The sequence below is a fragment of the Symphalangus syndactylus genome, chromosome 20, assembly GCF_028878055.3.
Source record: "Symphalangus syndactylus isolate Jambi chromosome 20, NHGRI_mSymSyn1-v2.1_pri, whole genome shotgun sequence".
In the NCBI taxonomy this organism is placed as follows: Eukaryota; Metazoa; Chordata; class Mammalia; order Primates; family Hylobatidae; genus Symphalangus; species Symphalangus syndactylus.
In genome coordinates this window covers 14,948,618-14,972,123 of record NC_072442.2, presented here as the reverse complement: position 1 = coordinate 14,972,123, position 23,506 = coordinate 14,948,618, and the positions used below count along the sequence as shown (strand labels likewise).

The 23,506-nt window shown below is 49.0% G+C and overlaps 1 protein-coding gene across 3 annotated transcripts in view; it reads left to right on the top strand.

Moving 5' to 3' along the window:
* The window catches only part of CUEDC1 (CUE domain containing 1), a 95,866-nt gene that overhangs the window by 1,529 nt on the left and 70,831 nt on the right, over nucleotides 1–23,506 (top strand). The window lies entirely within an intron of this gene.

The following is a 23,506-nucleotide window of genomic DNA, read 5'->3' as shown; positions in this document are numbered from 1 at the left end:
CTGCTCCCCCGCCCCGCCGGATCCTCTGTCCCGGGCTCTGAGCTCCAAGGGGGGCTGGTGTCGGCGTTTATTCATTCCGCCCTCTTCCTTTTCTCGGTCGCATGGTCGCCTTACACCCAGCACTGCCCTGCCCATTTCTTTTCCCCTTAAAAAAAGTTTTAGCTCCAAGAAACGTACACTGAAATTAAATTCCTGAGAAGGAATGTGTTTTAAGGGGAGGGAGGGTTTAGATTTTCCTTTTTTTGGTGGAGTAGAAGGTGAGGGGACTCTCTGGGAGTTTAGAAACAAGATGTTCTGGAGGCGATAGAGGATACAAGAAGACCATCCACCGTGCTCCCCACCTGATCCGCAGTCAGCGTCTCGTAGCGAGAGGAATGAGCCTTCCCTGGGTGATCCCGCAGCACCTGAGCCACCTGGCCCAGGAGAAAGGACTCAGGGAGATGTTCTGGGCCTTTAACCCCTTTTCTTTATAGCCAGCCATGCCTGAAGGAGGTGAGGGACCCCAGGAATTCTCTCATGGAGGAAGTCATCTCACCATGCGGTTGGGCCCCTGCTGGATCAAGTGTGAAGCTGGGTCCTCTCTGTTGTTGGGGGTCAGTGCCACTGGTACCTCAATTTGAATGGAGGGTGCCATCTCTAGGATGGAGAGGTGCTGCTGGGAGAAATCTGGCTCGGGTCTCCAGGAAGCTGGAGCGTGTGCAGGAGGGCTGGGTGTGAAACCCCCTGTCCACTTTCTGCAGCTGGAAGGGTCAGGACAAGGCCAACAGGATACTGCTACCGACCTGGGCACATCCTTGAATAGAAGAGAGACCCTGGACAGCGAGGATGGCCCAGGGATGTTGATATGACTAGGGCTGTATCCCCAGCTCCTGGGCCAGGCCAACTAGGGCCAGAGGTTGGAGTCATGGGCCCCTTTGAGAATCTGGCGAAAGCTCTAACTCCTCTCCTTCCAAAATGCATGTGTGTAGGGAGACACTTGTATTCAACACCAGACGGTTAATATACCCCCTTGGAACTAGGACCTCCATTGAGACCCCTGCCCTAGAGTTGCTGGTCTGACCTGGGCCATCAGAACAGTTGTCACCTTTTTGGCTGGTCAGTGAATAATCCCAGGGTTCAAAGAGCAGACTGCTTCTAAGGTCTTTTCTCATGACCTCCCTATGCAACTTTGGGCTTGTGGCCATGGAGACCTGGAGTGTCTGGACAGATCCCAGCTCCCTACAGCTAGCTAGAGGATGGGGGCAGATGAGGTGGCCCTTTTCCAGGGGCTCATTTTGCTGTCTGTGTGGTGGGAAGGCCCTGGGCACTGGGCTAGGCCCACTGGTCTATTGAATTAGAGATAAATAAAGGGATTTGGGTGGAGGTGGATATTCTGGTGTTTCAGCTGGGTGTGAGATCCAGGCCTTTAAGAGCTCCAGCTTGTTCTTGGGGAAATGGGGTTGAGGTGCTTTAGTAGAGAGTGTTACGTGTGAAAGACGCCTCTGAAGGAGGTCTTGGGGCAGAATTGTCCAAGGCTATGATCTGGGTATTGTCGGTTCCTTAGATCCCTTCAGACTCTTGAAGGCAAGTGGGGGCCAGAGGGCTGCTGTCACTATCCCCAGTGCAGCCCAGAGGAGGCCTGACCTGCCTTTCCTTTCTTGGCTCACTGGGCCCTGGGCTGCTGCATAGGTGTTTGTGGCGTCTACACTTGCTAAGGATCTGGAAGAGCTTTAGGAGGATCTGCCATTCGTGACTTCTCTACCTTGGGATTGTGAAGACTTCCTTAGGCTCAAGTCCCCCACAGAGAGCTGTAGGCGATTTTTCTTTGTTTAACTAGAGAGCACAGTGTTTGGCATATGGCACCACTCACACTGGTATTCTTCCTTTAGAGCTTCCTACATTTGCTCTGGTAATAAGCAGCAGAGGCAGGAGCATTCTAGAGCCTTGGGCACAGGAAGCTGGGTGTCTGACAGGGGTCACCTCTGACTATCCAAGGTGAGCTGGAGGAGGTGGTGCTTCTGTTTTGCTGGCTCTTGCACTTACAGGAAGTAAGAGCTATAAAGGGCATTGGAGGCCGGACGCGGTGGCTCATGCCTGTAATCCCACCACTTTGGGAGGCCAAGGGGGGTGGATCACCTGAGGTCAGGAGTTCAAGACTAGCCTGGCCAACATGGTGAAACTCTGTCTCTACTAAAAATACAAAAATTTGCTGGGTGTGGTGGCGTGTGCCTGTAATCCCAGCTACTCAGGAGACTGAGGCAGGAGAATCGCTTGAACCTGGGAGGTGGAGGTTGCAGTGAGCCGAAATTGTGCCATTGCACTCCAACCTGGATGACAAGAGCAAAACTTTGTCTCCAAAAAAATAAATAAATAAAATAAAATAAAATAGGCCGGGCGCGGTGGCTCACGCTTGTAATCCCAGCACTTTGGGAGGCCGAGGCGGGCGAATCACGAGGTCAGGAGATCGAGACCATGGTGAAACCCCGTCTCTACTAAAAATACAAAAAAATTAGCCAGGCGTGGTGGCGGGCGCCTGTAGTCCCAGCTACTCGGAGAGGCTGAGGCAGGAGAATGGCGTGAACCTGGGAGGCGGAGCTTGCAGTGAACCGAGATCGCGCCACTGCACTCCAGCCTGGGCAACAGAGCAAGACTCCGTCTCAAAAAAAAAAACAAAACAAACAAACAAACAAAAAAATAAAATAAAATAAAATGAAGGGCATTGGAGACCCTAAAGCGCTGTGGTCCAGTGGTCCTTGACTTGGGAATTGGAAGTGTCTTGGTGGCATGCAAAGGTCCTTGTTGCAGTGACTGAGGATTCACCTTCCCCAGTGGCCATGACTTCTCAGTCATGCTATGGCCCTGGCTACCATGGGTTGGTGAGTTCAGTATGCTGGCTGTGTTGGCTCACTCAGTGTTTCTCTGATCCCCGTGGCTTCCAGGCTCCCAGAACCTCTGATGTGTCAGCGCATTATCACAGACTCTTGATGATGCAGCTAAATGTCTTGTCTCTAAAGCACGTCATAAATGATAAATGTGATAACAGTCCTTGTAAACATAAACTCCCTTCTTATAAATGTGACCATTTCATTTCCATTGTGGCAGCACCAAGGGTCTTTGAGGAATTCTTTTTTTTTTTTTTTGAGACGGAGTCTGGCTCTGTCGCCCAGGCTGGAGTGCAGTGGCGCGATCTCGGCTCACTGCAAGCTCTGCCTCCCGGGTTCATGCCATTCTCCTGCCTCAGCCTCTCCGAGTAGCTGGGACTACAGGCGCCCGCCACCCCGCCCGGCTAATTTTTTTGCATTTTTAGTAGAGACGGGGTTTCACCGTGGTCTCGATCTCCTGACCTGGTGATCCGCCCGCCTCGGCCGCCCAAAGTGCTGGGATTACAAGCGTGAGCCACCGCGCCCGGCAAGGAATTCTTGGTAGGATAAAAATGTTTAGGCTGGGCGTGGTGGCTCCTGCCTGTAATCCCAGCACTTTGGGAGGCTGAGGCAGGTGGATCACCTGAGGTCAGGAGTTCGAGACCAGCCTGGCCAACATGGTGAAACCTGTGTCTACTAAAACTACAAAAAATTAGCAGGGCATGGTGGTGCGTACCTGTAACCCCAGCTACTTGGGAGGCTGAGGCAGGAGAATCACTTGAACTCGGGAGGCGGAGGTTGCAGTGAGCTGAGATTCCGCCACTGGACTCTAGCCTGGACAACAGAGTGAGACTCTGTCTCAAAAAAAAAAAAAAAAAAAGTTCCAACTCCACTGGCCTAACTTCCACCCCCAGGAAGCAACTGAGTTGTGCATATTTTCATCATAGCTTAGTTGTTTAGAGTGTAAGATCTGAAGTTAGGCATCTCCAGGTAGAATCCCAGCTCTCCATCTTACTCTAAGACTTTATAAGTGCCTGAGTTTCCTATATTTAGAAAGAGTTAAAAGAGATCTCACTTGTATGCCAGACAAAGAGGAAGTGTTCATTACATCGAAGCTATTATTATTACCATTTCTGCACAGCGGTACACAAATTCTGAGGCTCATTATGAAGGAAAATCTTTGGTAAAAACTGTAGAGGCTGAGGGTGGTTTTTGGAAGAGTGGGAGGGGTTGGGGTGAGGCTCTTGAATGATGAGCAGAGAGGACCGCACAGTGGAGGCGGGGGTGGGGAGACTGAAATGTCATGGGTGACAGCTAAGCATATTTGGGGGTAGAATGACTCAGCATCTGTAGCCCTGCTGTGGAACCAACTCTTTTTCCTTTTCTTGAAGAATTTGCCCTGTAAGCTGGGGGAGGGGTGAGGAGGTATAACCAGTGAGGAGGGTTGAATGGCATAAAATTAATGCTAACACTGGTCCAGAGGAACAGGGCAGAGTTCCCTGGAGGAAGGGAACCTAGTGAGGAGATGGGGGCAGGTCCAATAGGCAGTCAAGAGTGCAAACTCGAAGGGTGCAGTGGCTCACGCCTGTAATCCCAGCACTTTGGGAGGCCGAGGCGGGCGGATCACCTAAGGTCAGGAGTTCGAGACCAGCCTGGCCAACATGGTGAAACCCTGTCTCTACTAAAAATACAAAAATTAGCCAGGCGTGGTGGTGGGTGCCTGTAATCTCAGCTACCCAGGAGGCTGAGGCAGGAGAATTGCTTGAACCCAGGAGGCAGAGGTTTCAGTGAGCTGAGATCATGCCGTTACACTCCAGCCTGGGCGACAGAGCGAGACTCTGTCTCAAAAAAAAAAGAGGCTGGACACGGTGGCTCATATCTGTAATCCTAGCACTTTAGGAGGCCGAGGCAGGCGGATTGCCTGAGCTCATGAGTTCAAGACCAACCTGGGCAACATGGTGAAACCCCCATCTCTACCAAAGTACAAAAAATTATCCAGGTTTGGCGGCAGGTGCCTATAGTCCCAGCTACTTGGGAGGCTGAGGCAAGAGAATCGCTTGAGCCCAGGAGGCGGAGGTTGCAGTGAGCCGAGATCGCGCCACTACACTCCAGCCTGGGTGACAGAGTGAGACTCCGTCTCAAAAAAAAAAAAGAGTGGAAGCTATGGGGGCCAAGGGTTTCTGTGAAGGAATAGGCTTGGGAAATAATCATTGTGGCACTCACAGAGGGGTCGGACCCTTTCCAAGTACTTCACATGGATTAGCTTGTGGAATCCTCACAGGACCTATGAGATATTATACCAATTTTTCAGGTGAAGAAATAGAGACGTAAGAGACATCAAGAGTTTAAATAACTTGCCGAAGATCACATGGCTAGAAAGTGGCAGAGCCAGGATTTGAATTCAGGAAGTCTGGCTGCAGGCCCACACCCTTAGAGAAACTGTGAGGGCTGGGGATGGTAGTTCATGCCTGTAATCCTAGCACTTTGAGAGACTGAGGCCGGCAGATCACTTGAGCTCAAGAGTTCTAAACCGGCCTGGTCAACGTGGTGAAACCTCATCTCTACAAAAATTAGCTGGGTGTGGTGGCATGTATCTGTAGTCCCAGCTACTCAGGAGGCTGAGGTGGGAGGATCGCTTGAGCCTGGGGGGCCGAGGTTGCAGTGAGCTGAAATTGCACCATTGCACTCCAGCCTGGGTGTCAGAGCCAGATCCTGCCTCAAAAAAAAAAAAAAAAAAAAAAAGAATGTATGTCAGAGAGACCCCTGTGGAGCTCAGGGGGTGGTCGTGATGGGGGAAGGTGGAGCTGGGGGGTTGTGGGATTTGTGTCCTGCTTGAAGGGCTGCCAGTGCAATGTCCAGGCATCGTTGGAACATGCCTGGAGGGTTCAGCTTAACAGAGTCTGCTGAGAACCACTGGCCAAGTGCCAGATACTCTGCTGGGGCCCATCCTGGAGCACAAAGGTCATCAAGCCATGGCCCCTGCCTTCAAGATGCCTCCTGTCTAGTAAGGGAGACAAACGTGTTAGCCTGGAGTTTCAGTTGCTGTGGCAAGTGCTGCGATAAGACAAAGCACTGAGGAAGGGGGCACTTTGCCAGCCAGAAGAGGAGTTGGGGCAGGGAAGGCTTTCTGGAGGAGGGGCCGCTTGAGCTGAGTGAGGACAAGATAAAGTGGCTGCTGCCTCCTGGGCTTTTGATCTGGCATGGGAGCACATTTTTCTCCCCCTTGGTGAACTCTGAGTAGAGCTAAGTGGCGGTGTGGGTTTCAGAGAAGGGTCAAGTTTTCTGGATTCTGTAGCACCCTTGCCAGGGTGAGGCAGGAACTGGGCAGTGTGGTCAGCTTTCCTGATGCCTTTGTGGTTTTTAATAGCTGAGAAACACTACGATCTCTTGCAGTGCCTGCAGTGAACATGGTGAAGACATAAAAGTCTCTTAAGAGTCATTGCTCAGAACACAGTGATTCACTCTTGTCTCTCTGCGCTTAGAACCAGAGGCAAATGAGTTTAAACTACGGAGGGAGGATTCAAGTAAGGTATGAGGAAGACATTCCAGATAGGATGTGAGATGTAAGAAAAGTGACTCATAGGCACGGAGGAGAATGGCCTCCCCTGAAGGTCTTCAGAAATGGGAACAAGTTTCATTTGTCTTTGTGGTTTAAGAGGTTTCGTCTGGAGACAGGAAGATGAAGTAGAGGCCCCTAGAGGTCCATGTCAGCTCAGTGATCGGAGGATAAAAGGAGCTGGAATTTTTGAGCTAGATTACTTAAATCTGGCCTAACCCCTCCTTTGACTGTTGGAGTGATTGAATAATGCCCGATAACATTGAGCAGCTCATCCATTAATGAGTGAACCAAGGCACAAACAGAGTCTGCCCAACAGCTGGGACCCTGGCCCGCAATGTTCCCGGTCAGCATCACCCGGGGGTGCGCACTGGGAGGGACCTACAGCTCTTGGGGATGGAGTCCAAGCTTTGTGAGGAGAACTCAGGAAACCTGGAAGTAGTGGAGCATTTGTCTTGGTATTGGAATACAGAAAGCATCAGCCCCCATACACACAGTGTTTCTGAGAATGGCACTCTCAGTTGGAGCTACTGGGTTATCTCCTAGATGCACTTAGAAGAGTTTTAGGCATATATATGGGGCCCTCAGTAAACTTTGTTGGATGAATGAGTAAATAACAGATAATCCAAGACTTAATCTCTCTTTGACCATACCCTTGTTGGGCCAGTGCACTTAACCCTTCTTATTCTGTTTTACTTAAGCTGACGGTAGGCTTTTCTTCATAATACTGCCTAGCCACAAAGAAAGGTGCCCACAAGTATGCTGGGGGCAAGGGTAAGAAGAGAAAACACAGTTTAGGATCCTTCTCAACATTTATACTTCTTCGAAGGATCATCAAAGCCTGATATTATGTTCAGTCATAATGGCTTTTGCTTTTTTTCTTTTTTCTTTTTTCAAGCACAAAAGTGTTTTTATTTTTTATTATTTATTTATTTATGAGACAGGGTCTCGCTCTTTCACCCAGGCTGGAGTGCAGTGTGGTATGATCTCAGCTCACTGCAACCTCTGCCTCCCAGTTTCAAACAATTCTTGTGTCTCAGCCTCCTGAGTAGCTGGGATTACAGACATACGCCATCATAAACAGCTAATTTTTTTGTGTTTTTAGTAAAGATGGGGTTTCACCATGTTGGCCTGGCTGGTCTCGAACTCCTGAGCTCAAGAGATCCACTTGTCTTAGCCTCCCAAAGTACTGGGATTACTTTGGGATTACCAGGCGTGAGCCACCGTGCCTGGCCTGAGCACAAAAGTAAAACGCTTCATTTTTCAAATTTAGGAAAAACATGTGGTATAACAGTCTCAGCCACATTAGAGCAAGATGGTTACAGGGACCTCAGAAGAGAACAAAGCTTGCTCTTGGAAGATAATCTGATTAAGAGTGATATGAACGGATGCTGGACAATGAGTTTAAAAATAATACTGGGTGGTGAACTTTAGCTCACGGGGTGAACTGAAATAGACTTGTGCAAATAAGAGAGAAGTAGCATCAGCAAACACGATGGCAAGAACTTTTGCTTCTTCCTCTAATCCCATGATTCCCTATTCATTAAGAAAGTATTTGATGTTAGGAGGGCACTGCAAAGCTTTTTTTTTTTTTTTTTTTTTTTTTTTTTTTTTTTTCCTGCTGGTGACCAGCAAGCTGGCTTTGGAGCTCTGTTGAGGGGAAGCCTCTCTGTGGTCATGTAGGGTGATCAGGCTCCTGAAATGATTTCACTTTGCTCTGGTCTGAGATTAGTTTCGGTTTCAGGCTGTACCCACAGCTGGGAGAGGGCTAGTGAGCTCCAGGGAGGGTCAGCTGGGGGAGTTTCACCATTGGCTGTGTTAGCCGATGGCAAGGTGCGTGAACAGGGAACTGTGCTGAGCAGAGAGAGGAAGAAGATGCGTCTGAGATGGAGTTGGGGAAGGCAGCACGTGTGTGTTTGTGTGTCCAGAGACCAGGCTGGTGATGATGAGCAGGAGGGAGCATATGAAGATCTCAGATGTGTAAAGGACAAAAGCCCCCCCCAATTATAGGACCACTGAGCCTCGGGCTAGGGAAGTCTTAAAACAGATTGCCTGGGCCGGGTGGATTTTCCCTGAGCAGGTGTACACCTGAGAGGAAAGCAAGTGTAAGCATGCCACAGAGTCAACATACATCTTGTACTGGCATTCTTAAGATCAGCCTCTACGGTGCAGCATTTTCTTGCATATGAGTTTCCTTTAAAAAAAAAAAAAAAGTCAAATTAAAGTTTGAGAACTGATAGTTGTGAACTTGCAGACCTTTGCATGTTGGTGGATCCTCTAAGAACTTCAAGTTGTCATTTTTCCTGAGACGGCTTGAAGCCAGTCTGGTTGGTTCACAGGGCATCATTACCCTAGAAAATCAGCAGTTTTCCTCCCCTGACTGGTTCTGGGTGAGACATACACAGATGTTTCCTTCCCTCTTAGCAATACTAGAGCATCATTACATTTTATTTCTCAAAGTTATAAATTCATTTTATTTTGAAAAGAGAGAATCACTGAATTTTACAGCTGGAAAGGATTCTGAAGACGGCTTGCTTGGTCGGCTGCTGGAGGAATCTGAGGTTGTGGGTCATTAAGTGCTTTGAAAAGACCGATGGTATGTAATTAAAAATACTGAATCAGAATGCCTGTGCTTCATCCCAGCCTCTGCTGGTTGCTGCCGTGTTCTTGGGGCAAGTTACTCAATCTCTCTGGGTCTTAGTTTCCTGATCCATACAGTGGGAGTAATAATATTACCAAATGGTTTTTTGGTGGTGGTTTTTTTTTTTTTATTTTTGAGGTGGAGTCTTGCTCTGTCACCCACAGCCTCCACCCGCAGGGGTTCAAGTACTTCTCCTGTCTCAGCCTCCTGAGTAGCTGGGATTACAGGCACCCTCCACTACCCCATGCCCAGCTAATTTTTGTATTTTTAGTAGAGACAGTGTTTCACCATGTTGGCCAGGCTGGTCTCGAACTCCTGGCCTCAACTGATCCACCCACCTCAGCCTCCCAAAGTGCTGGGATTATAGGTATGAGCCACCACGCCCGGCCAAAATATTACATAATGATTGTTAATTAGTACCAAATACTTATTAAGCCCCTAGCACAATGTTTTACGTATTATAAGTCCTCATTAAATGTTAGCTGCTGCTGTTATTGTTATTATTTTCATTTTGTGAAATCATACAGCTACTTAGTGGTAAAGCCAGGGCTACAATGTTAAATTCTTTTTATTCCAATTCTTTTCAGCATGGCCATAAGGAGATTTCGCCACAGTCTGGAAATATGAGAAGGCCTTTACGAAAATGTTTATGCAGATGTCTCTAATGAATGTTCATAATACAGCTAGAAGAAATGGGCTTAACCTATTTATTAGATATCGTTAGACTTTGGGCATGAGGGCATATGTCTACCAAAGAATTTGTTTCCACAAATATTATTTACTAGTGTTTAAAGTTTTCCTGAATGCCAGATTGGTTGCCTCTGCTGGAAGATTGGAGTGTTTTTAGATGTTTTCATTGAAGAGTTCTTCTCAAGTTGGAAACATCCATTTCAGTGAGTTGTGGTGGCAAAGCAGGCTTTTGTGTGTAATGGAAATATTTCTGTAGCCTGGCTGCTATTTATCAAGGGTGAAGACAGTGCAGATGTTTTGAAAAAATATACGGGCTTGGCAGAAGTCCATGTGTCTTAGGCCATGCCTACACAAATCCATTCCCAAATGATCTGTACTGACCTTTGGCAGATCGATGACAGCCTCAGAGCCTCCCAGGGGAGCCGTTTTTGTCTGAAACATTGTTGAGGCCAGTGTGACCCCTGGCCTTGCATGGTCCTTGACACCTTTGATGGGGTGACACCCTCTCCCTGAGGCAGCTTTGGTGTGTTTTCGTGGAATATGAAGACGAATGGAAATGAATTTTGTTTGGTGAATCCTGAAATACTTCCTGGAGATACTGTCGCTCTGTAGAGATTATGGAATTGAAATCTGTTTTTGATGCTGATCCGTGGGACTTCTCAAATTTCCATGCCTGAGGGAGACAGTGTGTTAAAGTGTGAAATGTGTGAGTGTGCAAATTGGAGTTGATGACTGGAGTTCCAGCCTTAGCTCTGCCATGTGTGGGCTGTGTCATTCTGAGCAGGTCACTTAGCTTGTTAATTTGTAGTATTCTTGAGGCTAATCTATTATTATACTCCACAACAACACATGGCTATTGACTACATGTGTTAAATAGAGCTGGTAAGAATAATCTCTGTGGCACAAGATTCTTGTAATAGTCTAATAATAGCTAATGGCCAGGCGCAGTGGCTCACGCCTGTAATCCCAGCACTTTGGGAGGCCAAGGCAGGAGTTTGAGACCAGCCTGGCCAACATGGTGAAAACCCATCTCTACTAAAATTACAAAACTTAGCCTGGCATGGTGGTGGGCGCCTGTGATCCTAGCTACTCAGGAGGCTGAAGCAGGAGAATCACTTGAACCCGGGAGGTGGAGGTTGCAGTGAGATCATGCCACTGCACTCTAGCCTGGGTGACAGAGCGAGAGTCTGTCTCAAAATAAAAAATAAATAAATAAATAAATAAATAAATAATAGGCTGGGCACAGTGGCTCACGCCTGTAATCTCAGCACTTTGGGAGGCCAAGGCAGGCAGATCACCTGAGGTCGGGAGTTCGAGACCAGCCTGACCAATATGGAGAAACCCTGTCTCTACTAAAAATACAAAATTAGCAGGACATGGTGGCGCATGCCTGTAATCCCAGCTACTCGGGAGGCTGAGGCAGGAGAATCGCTTGAACCTGGGAGGCGGAGGTTGCAGTGAGCCGAGATCACACCATTGCACTCCAGCCTGTGCAACAAGAGCGAAGCTCCGTCTCAAAATATATATATATATATATATATATATAAAAAAATAATAATAGCTAACATTTATTGCATGCTTACTGCATATGCCAGTAAGCTTTCTAAGCATCTTGGGAATATTAATTTATGTAATCAATCCTAGATGAGAGAGTAGTATCATCACTTTATGCAGAAGGAGACCGAGGCACAGAGAGGTTAAGTTAACTTGCATAAGGTCACACTGCTGGTTAGCTGAGGAGGCAGGATCTGAGCTCCAAAGCCAAGAGGCTGAGTCCATAGATGTATTTACAAAAGTGCTTTATAACATTGTAGTGTTAGGATTCTTATTCTTTGACTGTTACTGTTCTTGTTTGACAATCCCAGGGAGGGATAAACTGAGCCTAGAGGTAGATTAAGTGTACAGATCACAGTGTTGGAAAGAATGAGGGATGGAGTATATGAGAGTTTTTTTTGGAGTTCTGGGGAAACAGTTGTTTCTAAGTGTGGGGCAGAGCTGAGGAGATCTGGCAGAGATAGAGAAGGATTTTCTTTTGGGTGGATTTTTACTTTCTGCTTTGAGGGTTGCATGTATGTGGATTTAAGAGCCATGTGACTCTTTCCCCTCCTATCCCATTTTATTTGGGAACTTATCTTTAAATTCCAACTCACCTCTCCCACTGGCAGCCTTAGAAAGTTAGAAAACTGGCCGGGCGCGGTGGCTCACGCTTGTAATCCCAGCACTTTGGGAGGCCGAGGTGGGCGGATCACGAGGTCAGGAGATTGAGACCACAGTGAAACCCCGTCTCTACTAAAAATACAAAAAATTAGCCGGGCGTGGTGGCGGGCGCCTGTAGTCCCAGCTACTCGGAGAGGCTGAGGCAGGAGAATGGCGTGAACCCGGGAGGAGGAGCTTGCAGTGAGCCGAGATTGCGCCACTGCACTCCAGCCTGGGCGACAGAGCGAGACTCTGCCTCAAAAAAAAAAAAAAAAAAAAAAAAGAAACTTAGAAAACTGCCATGGATGGTGAATTCTTGAGACATGAAAGGAAAGGTGAAGGGTGGGTTTCTTAGTGGAATTTCTTCCTTGTGGTAGCATTTCTATTAAATGCATATGGGGAATGAGCCACGGGGTGGCTTATGTTTGGTGGAGAGAGGGATGGGAACTCGGGTGCCTTCCCTTTTTCTCATGAGCTGATTTAATAAGAGAATGAATCATCCTATGAGCTTTAATTCTGGAAAAGAAAGAAAGGAGAGGCAAATGAATGAGATGGCATTTGACTGAAGCCAGAAGCCTTCCACGTCAGTCTCCTAGGGCGGGCACTAGGCTGACACCCAGGGCCTTGGTGGTTCATGCTAGTGGTGAGTTCCCTCCAGGGGCTTTGGGAAGGGCTCCCAGCTTTCCATCACTGCCACTATCACCATCAGCCCTGTCATCGTAGTGAGGCTCTGGAAGCTAAGGCCTTGAAGGGAAATGAATAGGGGGGCATGTCGTTAAAAATAGACTACTGGTAAAATTCACATATAGCAGTGATCATTTTTGTTTTTGTTTTGTTTTGAGACGGAGTCTCGCTCTGTCACCCAGGCTGGAGTGCAGTGGTGCGGTCTCGGCTCACGGCAAGCTCCGCCTCCCAGGTTCATGCCATTCTCCTGCCTCAGCCTCCCGAGTAGCTGGGAGTACAGGCACCTGCCACCACGCCCGGCTAATTTTTTGTATTTTTAGTAGAGACGGGGTTTCGCCATGTTAGCCAGGATGGTCTCGATCTCCTGACCTTGTGATCCACCCACCTTGGCCTCCCAAAGTGCTGGGATTACAGGCGTGAGCCACCGCGCCCGGCAGCAGTGATTATTTTGAAGACGTTAACATAAAAATTCATCTCATAAAACTAGACAATTTGGCTGGGTGTGGTGGCTCACGCCTGTAATACCAGCACTTTGGGAGGCCAAGGTGGGTGGATCACCTGAGGTCAGGAGTTCAAGACCAGCCTGGCCAACATGGTGAAAGCCCATCTCTAGTAAAAATACAAAAATTAGCTGGGTGTGGTGGTGCATGCTTGTAGTGTCAGCTACTTGGGAGGCTGAGGCAGGAGAATCACTTGAACCCAGGAGGTGGAGGTTGCAGTGAGCTGAGAGCACACCACTGTACTCCAGCCTGGGCGACAAAGCGAGACTCTGTCTCAAAAATAAATCAAACCAAACAAACAAAAATACTAGACAATTCAAAAATAGTTTTTGACCTACAGGGATGTGAGTGGGCCATTCGCACCCCATGAAGGTGGCAGGTGTCCTCTCTGTGCTAATGGCTGACCTCCTGGAACATCTTAGGAAAAGTCCTGTTCTCTTTCAGGACTTCAGATGTGAGCACTCCCAGCCCAGCCAGCCCCACCTCCCAGCTGCCGGGCCCTTCTCTGAGTTTGCCAGGAGGCTGGGAGCACATCCTTTTCTAAGCCACTCTTTGTGGCCTTTCTGTGGATCACTGACCTTAATTTGGATTCTAAGCCGAGCCTGGGGTCCCCAGGGAAGTGTAAAGGCTGCCAACAAAGCAGGGGTTGCATGAGAACTCCTTCAGACCAACCCTGCCCCCCAAGCTCAATTTAGGAACATGAATAGGGTGGTCTTATTTTCGGACTCTGGCTTCTCTGCACACATTTCCCAAAGGCTTGTTTTTTTAGACAATGTCCTTCTGTCCCCATTCACCTCGTTTTCCTTCCTGGCCCCAGCCATCAGCAGTGGCCACTGTTAATAGTTCCCATTTGTAAGAGGACTTGCTCCATGTCAAACATGCTACTTATGTAATTTAATTTAGTCCTTATGCTGACCCTGGGAGCCAGCGATTATTGTCTTTTTGGTTGTGGGAACTGAGGCTGAGGGTTAAGTAACCTGGCCAAGTAACACACCCACTCACTTGGTGAGGGGTTTATTTGGTTTCGGTTTTAACGTTTTACTGTGAAAAATGCCAAACATCTACAAAAGTAGAGAGGTTAGTATAGTAACTTCCCTTTGCTGTTATGGAGAAGCCCTGGCTCCAGTTCTTCTGTGGCATACAGCAGACACCTTTGGGAATCAGAAGAAGGTGCCCTTCCTCTAGGGCACACAACTTGGTAGGCAGAGTGTAGGCTGGATTCCAGCTCCATTTGCCCCTGTGGATGGGCGCATTGTAGTGAACAGCCTGCATAACTGTATATGGCAATCTTGTCTACCTAACTTCTTATCTAGCTTTTGGCATAAAGAAAGGAGACTATACCCAGACACCAGTTCCTGACAGAATAATGACTTCTCTGCTCAGTCCTCAGCTATGTGGGCTAGGGGGAGAAAGGCTCAGTCATGGGGGACTTTTCCAGTTAAAATGAAACAGGGAGATGATTCCCAGAGGAGACATTTCTGCTGCAGAGGAGGATGGGGAAGATGAGCGGTGTCTTTTGCTGCTTCTGTTTTCCATCAGCCAGCTGCTCTCTTGATGACTCCTCCTTGATGCCTTCTCCCCTGTGTCTGTGCCCAGAGCAAGGGAAGCACTTGTCTGTAGCCACAAGGCTGGCAGGAGTAGAGTTGGTAGACCCTTGGGTGTGAAAGCCTGGTGTGAACTCACTCTTGGCTGCCACTCTCCTGGAGTCACTAGGACAAGCTGTCTTTGCCTCCTGGCAGCTTAGCTTCTCTGGGGCTCAGGGAAGCCAGGGGCTGCGTGGGAGTTCTGCTTTGCACCTGTAGAACTGTTTCTTTTAGTCCCAAGTGGGGCTTATGAGTCACCAGATAGGGTGCTTCCTAAGGGTAGCTATTGTATTTTTTTAAAAACTACTGTGCCCTTGATTATACCCATGACAGCACCTGGCACTGGTGTTCCAGAAATATTTGTTAAACAGATGAATGTTAAATAAATGAATGCAGCATCCTGCTGAAGGGCCCAGGCTGAAAAATTCCTGTGCTTTAGTCAGGAGAGGCTGGATTATGCTGCAGGAATAATCAAATCCTGACATCCCAGGGGCTTGACACCATCTGGGTTTATTTTTTGCTCATGGAAAGTCTTGCGGGTCAGGCAGTCCACCTCCATCTGTAGCCACATCATCTGGAATATAGGGCCTTCAAGGTTACTGCGGGAGGGGAGGAGAGAGATGGAGGAAACTGACACCTGTTAATTCCATTCACATTGTCCAGAGCTGGTCACATGGGGCCAACCTCACTGCAAGGAAGGCTGGCGAATGTAGAGGAGAGAAGAGCCGTCTTTGCAGACCTAAAGGAGAGGATTTTGAATTTCTTGTTTCCAGCTTCAGTCCATTGGAGTGCCTCTGGCTGAATCGCTTACTATGCCACCATTTTTTTTTTTTTTTTTTTTTTTTTTTTAACACTGACAGAAATGGATACCTGCCACTTCCTTTAATCCAGGGAAGGAGGCATGGGATGGCACTGAAGAAGAGTCACATGGCAGAGTTTTTAACGGCTCCTTTATTCATGTTGACTATATTATGTTCATTTAGTCACCTCTAGAGCCTCTTTCCTCATCTGTACAGGGAGGATAGTAATGCCAGATTGTCTCTCAGTTCAGACTCCACTGAAGGCAAGTAACAGAAACCAGCTCGAGCTATTTGAAGCCATGGGGGAATTGAAGACTCAAAGGAGGAAGTGCCTGGTCTCCCAAGTGCCGGGTGTGCGTGTGGGGGTGGTGGGGGTGGCTGACGCAGCTGTTCTCAGTGAGTCTGCATGGTGCACCTGCAGGACGCCGCTGCTGCTGTGGATGTGCACCAGGTGGTGGGGCCCCTCAGCTCCCAAATACACCCATCCGCTTTCCAGTAACCCTTAGTTACTGAATAGTGTCTGAACCTTGATGTGAAATCCTGAGGAGAGAGTCTGATGGGCTCGTGTGGATCAGCTGTCTACCACTGGGTCAGTCAGCTGGGGCCAGGAGGGCATGATCACGCAGCACCATGGGGAAGGAGCTTTCCCCTGTGAATGGGAGTAGAGGCGGTCCTCACAGGAGGGATATGAGCTGACCAGACATCTCCAAAAGCTGCTCAGGTCAGGCGAAGTGGTTCACACCTGTAATGTCAGCACTCTGGGGGGCCAAGGTGGGAGGATCACTTGAGGTCAGGAGTTTGAGACCAGCCTGGGCAACATAGTGAGACCCCCATCTCTACATATAATTTGAAAAATTAGCTGGATGTGGTGGTGTGTGCCTGTAGTCCCAGCTACTTGGGAGGCTGAGGTGGGAGGATCACCTGAGCCCAGGAGTTCAAGGCTGCCGTGAGCTGGGATTGCTCCACTGCACTCCAGTCTTCACCCAGACTGAGATCTTGTCTCAAAAAAATAAAAAGCTAGGCCGGGTGTGGTGGCTCACGCCTGCAATCCCAGCACTTTGGGGGCCAAGGCAGGCAGATCACTTGAGGTCAGGAGTTCCAGATCAGCCTGGCCAACAAGGTGAAAGCCTATCTCTACTAAAATACAGAAATTAGCCAGGCGTGGTGTCACACTCCTGTAGTCCCAGCTACTCTGGAGGCTGAGGCAGGAGAATTGCTTGAACCCAAAATGTGGAGGTTGCAGTGAGCCAAGATCATGCCACTGCACTCCTGCTTGGGTGACAGAGTGAGACTCCCTCTCAAAAAAAAAAAAAAAAAAGGCCAGGCACGGTGGCTCATGCCTGTAATCCCAGCATTTTGGGAGGCTGAGGCAGGCAGAGCACCTGAGGTCAGAAGTTCAAGACCAGCCTGACCAACATGGAGAAACCCCATCTCTACTAAAAATATAAAATTAGCCGGGCGTGGTGGCACATGCCTGTAATCCCAGCTACTCAGGAGGCTGAGGCAGGAGAATCGCTTGAACCCAGGAGGCAGAGGTTGCGCTGAGCTGAGATGGCACCGCTGCACTCCAGCCTGTGCAACAAGAGCAAAACTCCATCTTAAAAATAAATAAATAAATAAATAAATAAATACATAATAAAATTAAAAAATAAAATAAAAAGCTGTTGTCCATGTTTAGCTGGTTCAGGGTTGCTGAGCTGGCTGGGTAATGTCTGTAAGAACACTGAGAACTATCATGTATTGCATACGTGTGCTCTGGTATGGTGGTGCCAACTCTCTCATGAGGAATCATGGAGATTGTACTGCCCTAAAGGGGAATGAGAAGGATTATAATGCTGTGAGGGAGAATTTAAAAGTCTTGGTGGAGGCAGACGAGCTGTTTGTTGGAAGGCCATGGAGCAGGGATGGGAGGGAGTGGTCAGGGCCGGGGCCAGCACAGGGCATTGCTGGGGTTAGGCTAGGTTTATAGGGTGTTAGGCCATGACATCATAAACCAGAGAGTAAATGTGTATTTATCACCTGTGTAAATACAGATGCTTCTACACTTGAAACTGTGTAATGGAGAAAGGATGTTAGCCCGGATATGGCACTTTGGTCCCTAGACCAAAGTCCTTGTCCCCAGACTGTCTCAACTGGCTGTATGCCTGTGACTCTGGGCTTGAGGATCCTGTGTGTGCAGCCTGTGTCCATATAGCATGGGGGTTAAGGCCTGAAGACTGGGATTAGGCAGCTGGCTTTGAGTCTTGTTCTTCACTCTCTGTGTGACCTAGGCAGATTATAACAAATTTTTTATTACAATTATTTTATTTTATTTTTTGGCTTCTCATGCTTATTTCCTACCTAGGCAGATTTTTAGATTTATTTTTTAGTTTTTCTTGAGACAAGGTCTCTCTCTGTCGTCCCAGCTGGAGTGCAGTAGCACCACCACAGCTCACTGCAGCCTGGACCGCCTGGGCTCAAGGGGTTTTCCCACCTCAGCTTCCCTGAGTAGCTGGGACTACAGGCATTCACCACCATGCCTGACTAATTTTAAAAATTATCTGTAGAGACAGGGTCTTGCTATGTTGCCCAGGCTGGTGATCCTACCAATCTCCTAAAGTGTTGAGATTACAGGCAGGAGCCACTGTGCTCAGCCTCTAGGCAGATTTTTTTCTTTTTCTTTTTCTTTTTTTGGGACAGGGTCTCACTTTGTCACCCAGGCTGGAGTGCAGTGGCACAATCTCAGCTTACTGCAACCTAGACCTCCCAGGTTCAAGCATCCTCCTGCCTCAGCCTCCTGAGTAGCTGGGACTACCGGTACATGCTGCCACACCTCACTAATTTTTGTATTTTTTTGTAGAGATGAGATTTCACCATGTTTCCCAGGCTTGTCTTGAACCCCTGGTCTCAAGTGATCCTCCCACCTCGGCTTCCCAAAGTGTTGGGATGACAGGTGTGAGCCACCGCGCCCGGCCTCTGGGCAGATTTCTAAACCTCCCTGAGTTTCAGTTTCCTCATTTGTGAAATGAGGATATCCATAGTACCTGCTTTGTGTGGTTATTGTGAGGATTATATGAAATGAATGTGCAATCAAATGTTCACTAATATTATTAATAGAAGCTGAGGCCAGGCTGATTCCAGGCGCCCATGGCAGGGTGCCCAGGCCCTTTAAGAGTATGAATGAGGGCTGGGTGCAGTGGCTCACGCCTGTAATCCCAGCACTTTGGGAGGCCGAGGTGGGCAGATCACGAGGTCAAAAGATGGAGACCATCCTGGCCAACATGGTGAAACCCTGTTTCTACTAAAAATACAAAAATTAGCTGGGCGTGGTGGCACGTGTCTGTAGTTCCAGCTACTTGGGAGGCTGAGGCAGGAGAATTGCTTGAACCTAGAAGGCGGAGGTTGCAGTGAGCCAAGACCACGCCACTGCACTCCAGCGTGGTGACACAGCGAGATTCCATTTCAAAAAAAAAAAAAAAAAAGTGTGAATGAACACAGAGGGCTGTGTGGGGGCGGGATGGGCTGGGGGTGCAGGAAGAAGCCCTGAGAAAGGATAGATAGGAGGCTGGAGGAGCAGTGCACAGGAGAGTGGAGCTGCTGACAGAGGTGGATCTGAACCTCACCCAGGTTGTGGCTCAGGTCTTTCTATTAATCCAGTTCTGCCAGCGCAGTGGTGCCATGCTCTGTGGAAACAGCCCTGGAGCCAGCACTGCCTCCTCTCCTCCCGCTGCCCATCTGCATACCAGCCACTGTCCCTGAGGCCTCAAGATGTGTTGAACTGTAGGGATGAGTCTGCAGAATCCTAGAAGTTGGGTGCCTCCTTCCCTGCCCATCCTGGGCTGGGGGCTTGAGAGGCACCTGGTTGTGAGGGCTGGGATTAGAGTGCTTCCATTGTGAAACTGTGGAGCCTGGAGAGTTAAAAAATAAATGAAGAAGCTCTGACCACAGAGCAATTTGAGGGCTGAATTATTTAGAGCCTCTGCTCCCTCTGGCTTCTCCTGGGGAAGGGCCAAAGGAGGAATGTGGAGCCGGGGAGGGCTGAGCTTCCCTGGCCAAGCTTGTGCACTCAGGGGCCCTGGGAGTCCACACTGTCCCACCGTGTCCTCAGCCGCTTTTGTCCTTGGGTCACAAGGCCCCCGTGGTTTCCCGTAGCCCACAGGGCCTGACAGGTTCAGGTTGAGGCTGAGAGGAGAGACCCTCCCTTTCCTCTTTGCCCCGCTCCGGGTCTGGCCTCCCCTGATGCTGCTTGGCTCCAGGACATAGCGATAATGAATGACATAAATAAGTCATTTTCATTAGCAGCGGGTGGGTCACTGGCCCAGGAGACAGGACAGCAGCAGCGGAGGTGGGTGTGGACAGGGCTGGTCAAGTCTCCTGGTCTTTCTCTCAGGAGCCCCAGAAGGAGGCTTAATCCTCTTTCAGTCTCTCCAGGATTATGTTTTCAGCTTGGGGGACTTGATGAAAATCCATGCTTCCAGCAGTCAAGGGGGCCCAGGAGAGGGGTGCCAGTAGGGTCCCCTAGGAAGGAGTTGGGGTGGGACGGCCAGGCGCTGAGGCTGCTCCAGGCAGACCTGGCTGGCCAAGGTGGACCGTGGCCATGGCAACCCCTGGCTGCACCCGGGGTAAACACAGGCTTTCAAAGGGGGCCTTGTTTTGTTCCCTGTGGAAGCCTTTCAGTTCCAGCCTGCTGGGGCTTTTCAAACCTCGGGAGGAAAGGGAGGGCAGCGGGGATGGGGCGGGCCTGGCTATGAGGAAATGTCACTCCTGGACCCCCTTCACCCCGGCCCCAGGCATATTTCCTGGAGGCCCCAGTTTCTAAAGCTCCTGCTTCTGGAGAATGAAAAGAAGAGTAAGCACCAGGAATGTGTCCAGTCTCTAGGCAACAGGGTGTGTGTGTGTGTGTGTGTGTCTAATGGAAGGGAGGGAAGCTTAAAAAAAAGGCACTGTCACGCTGGTCACTCAGGATGGAAGGCTTTACTGCCCTACACTGATTTCAGTAAGCCAGCCAGGGCTGCCTGAAGCAGATCTGTAAGGATTGCTCATCCTGTTGTCATGGAATAACAAATAAGTAAAATCTCAGAGAAAACGCTAAACCATTCATTAAATGTAAGGTAAACACATTGGTAATTTGCATTCTTGTGTATTAGCCAGTGAGTTTGAGTAAGAAAGCTGATCGCGGGCACTTGAATAGCCTTTGCTGTCTTGGGGAGCTTGGTCCTTGGATTCTATCCCCATCATTTTGTCTGCAAGCTTAACCCAAGTATAAAAATGGGGAACGAGCTGGGCGTGGTGGCTCAGGCCTGTAATCCCAGCACTTTGGGAGGCCGAGGCAGGTGGATCACCTGAGCTCAGGAGTTCGAGACTAGCCTGACCAACATGACGAAACCCTGTCTCTGTTAAAAATACAAAAATTAGCCGGGCATGGTGGGGCATGCCTGTAATCCCAGCTACTCGGAGGCTGAGGCATGAGAATTGTTTGAATCTGGGAGGCAGAGGCTGCAGTGAGCCGAAATCGCACCACTGCATGCCAGCCTGGGCAACAGAGTGAGATTCTGTCTCAAAAAAAACAATCGGGAAGGATGGCATGTCTGCCTCTCTAAGTATTCTCTATGTATCTGTTAAGGAATGAGTAGATAACAAATGCACTTCCACTTCTTAAAAAAGATAGGGGTTCATATCCAAATATTGTCTTTCTTACTTTTTTTTTTTTTTTTTTTTTTAGAGAGACAGGGTCTTGCTATATTGCCTAGGCTGGAGTACAGTGTCACAATAATGGCTCACTATAACCTGGAATTCGTGGGCTCAAGCTATACCCCTGCCTCAGCCTCCCAAGTAGCTGAGACTACAGGTGTGCACCACCATGCCTGGCTATTTTTATTTTTATTTTTATTTTTGAGACGGAGTCTTGCTCTGTTTCCCAGGCTGGAGTGCAGTGGTGTGATCTTGGCTCACTGCAACCTCCGACTCCTGGGTTCAAGCAATTCTCCTGTCTCAGCCTCCCGAGTAGCTGGGACTATAGGCACGTGTCACCACGCCCGGCTAATTTTTGTATTTTTAGTAGAGACGGTCTTTCACCATACTAGCCAGGCTGGTCTTGAACTCCTGACCTCATAATCCGCTCGCCTCGGCCTCCCAAAGTGTTGGGATTACAGGTGTGAGCCACCGCACCTGGCCTTTATTTTTATATTGTAGAGAAGAGGTCTCACTATGTTGCCCAGGCCAGGCTGGTCTCAAACTCGTGGGCTCAAGCAGTCCTCCCACCTTGGCTTTAAATATTCTTTCTTGACACTGCATTCCTCTTTGCCTTGTCTGAAGAGGTGGTGAGCAGGATGGGGAGGGGAGCAGGAGGCAGACATGACTGCATCTGTTAACACTGGGCTGGCCTCTCTCAGCCAGGTCCCCAGATGCTCCTGGGGATTCTTGAAGGAGGTGTAGGGAGAAAGATCCCAGCCCATAAGTCGGGCTCCAAATAGAGCTGTTCTGAGCCTGCGTTCATTTGTTCTCGAGTCACTGTCGGCCTGGGGAATGCAGCATCCGATCTGGTAGACTAGAGTTTACTGCTGAAGACCCCAGCTTCGTGCCTTCCAGTCTGGCCAGGAAAGGTGGGGCTGAGGAGGTATGAGTATACCTAGCTCTGCATCCCGGCAACTCAGCAAGCTTTCCCCACAGCTGGCAGAGAGCAGTCTCGTTCCAAGGCTAGATCAGGTGGCTGGGTCCTCCTGGATTCCCATCTCTTCCGTCCCTTCCTCCCTTTGCAAATTCTCCCTTGTCATATGCTGTTGAACTGGGGGAGATGAAAGTGGCTTCTTCATCTGAAGTTGGGGTGGAGGGGGGCTCATGAACTTGCCCAGCTTTTTTGATTAGTATAAAATAAGAGGCACTGCATACAGCTTTGTGGAGACAGGGAAAAAGAAGATACGTTTTTTGCTTCTGGAGAGATTTGGTCTAATGGGGGAACCGACCAATACATTAGGACATCAAGGCTATATAAAGTTACAGACATTGCTGTTTACTTGTAGAATCTTAGACTGGCTAAGAGATCCGAAATGTCCAGAGCAGCTCTGTTCAGTGGTTCTCCACCTTGCTGCCTGTGAGGCTGTCTGATTCTGCTAGTGCTGGGTGGGGCCCAAGCAGGGGTCAATTTTATACGTTGCCCAGGTGTTTCTATTGGGCAGCCAGGGTTGAGAACCATCTATCTAGTGCAGTGGTTCACAAGTGGGGATGATTTGGCCCCCCAGGAGACATTGGCAGTGTTACAACTGGGGGTGATGTTGCTACTGGCATTTGTGGGTAGAGGCCAGGGATGCTGCTAAACATCTTCCAATATACAGGACAGCCCCTTACTCTCTAGCCCCAAATGTCAGTAGTGCCTAAGGTTGAGAACCCTTGCTCTAGTGCCTGGACCAGCCTTTTTTTTTTTTTTTTTTTTTTTTTAAGACAGAGTTTCGCTCTTGTTGCCCAGGCCAGAGTGCAGTGGCACAATCTCGGCTCACTGCAAACTCTGCCTCCTGGGTTCAAGCAATTCTCCTGCCTCAGCCTCCCAAGTAGCTGGGATTACAGGTGCCTGCCACCATGCGCAGCTAATTTTTGTATTTTTAGTAGAGATGAGGTTTCACCATGTTGGCCAGGCTGATCTGGAACTCCTGACCTCAAATGATCCACCCACCTTGGCCCTCCAACAGACTTCTTTTTTTTTTTTTTTTTTTGAGACAGAGTCTTGCTCTGTCGCCCAGGCTGGAGTGCAGTGGTGCGATCTCTGCTCACTGCAAGCTCCGCCTCCTGTGTTCACGCCATTCTTCTGCCTCAGCCTCCCGAGTAGCTAGGACTACAGCACCCACTACCATGCCCGGCTAATTTTTTTTGTATTTTTAGTAGAGATGGGGTTTCACCTTGTTAGCCAGGATGGTCTCAATCTCCTGACCTTGTGATTCGCCCATCTCGGCCTCCCAAAGTGCTGGGATTACAGGCATGAGCCACCACGCCTGGCCTTTTTTTTTTTTGAGACACAGTGTCACTTTGTTGCCCAGGCTGGAGTGC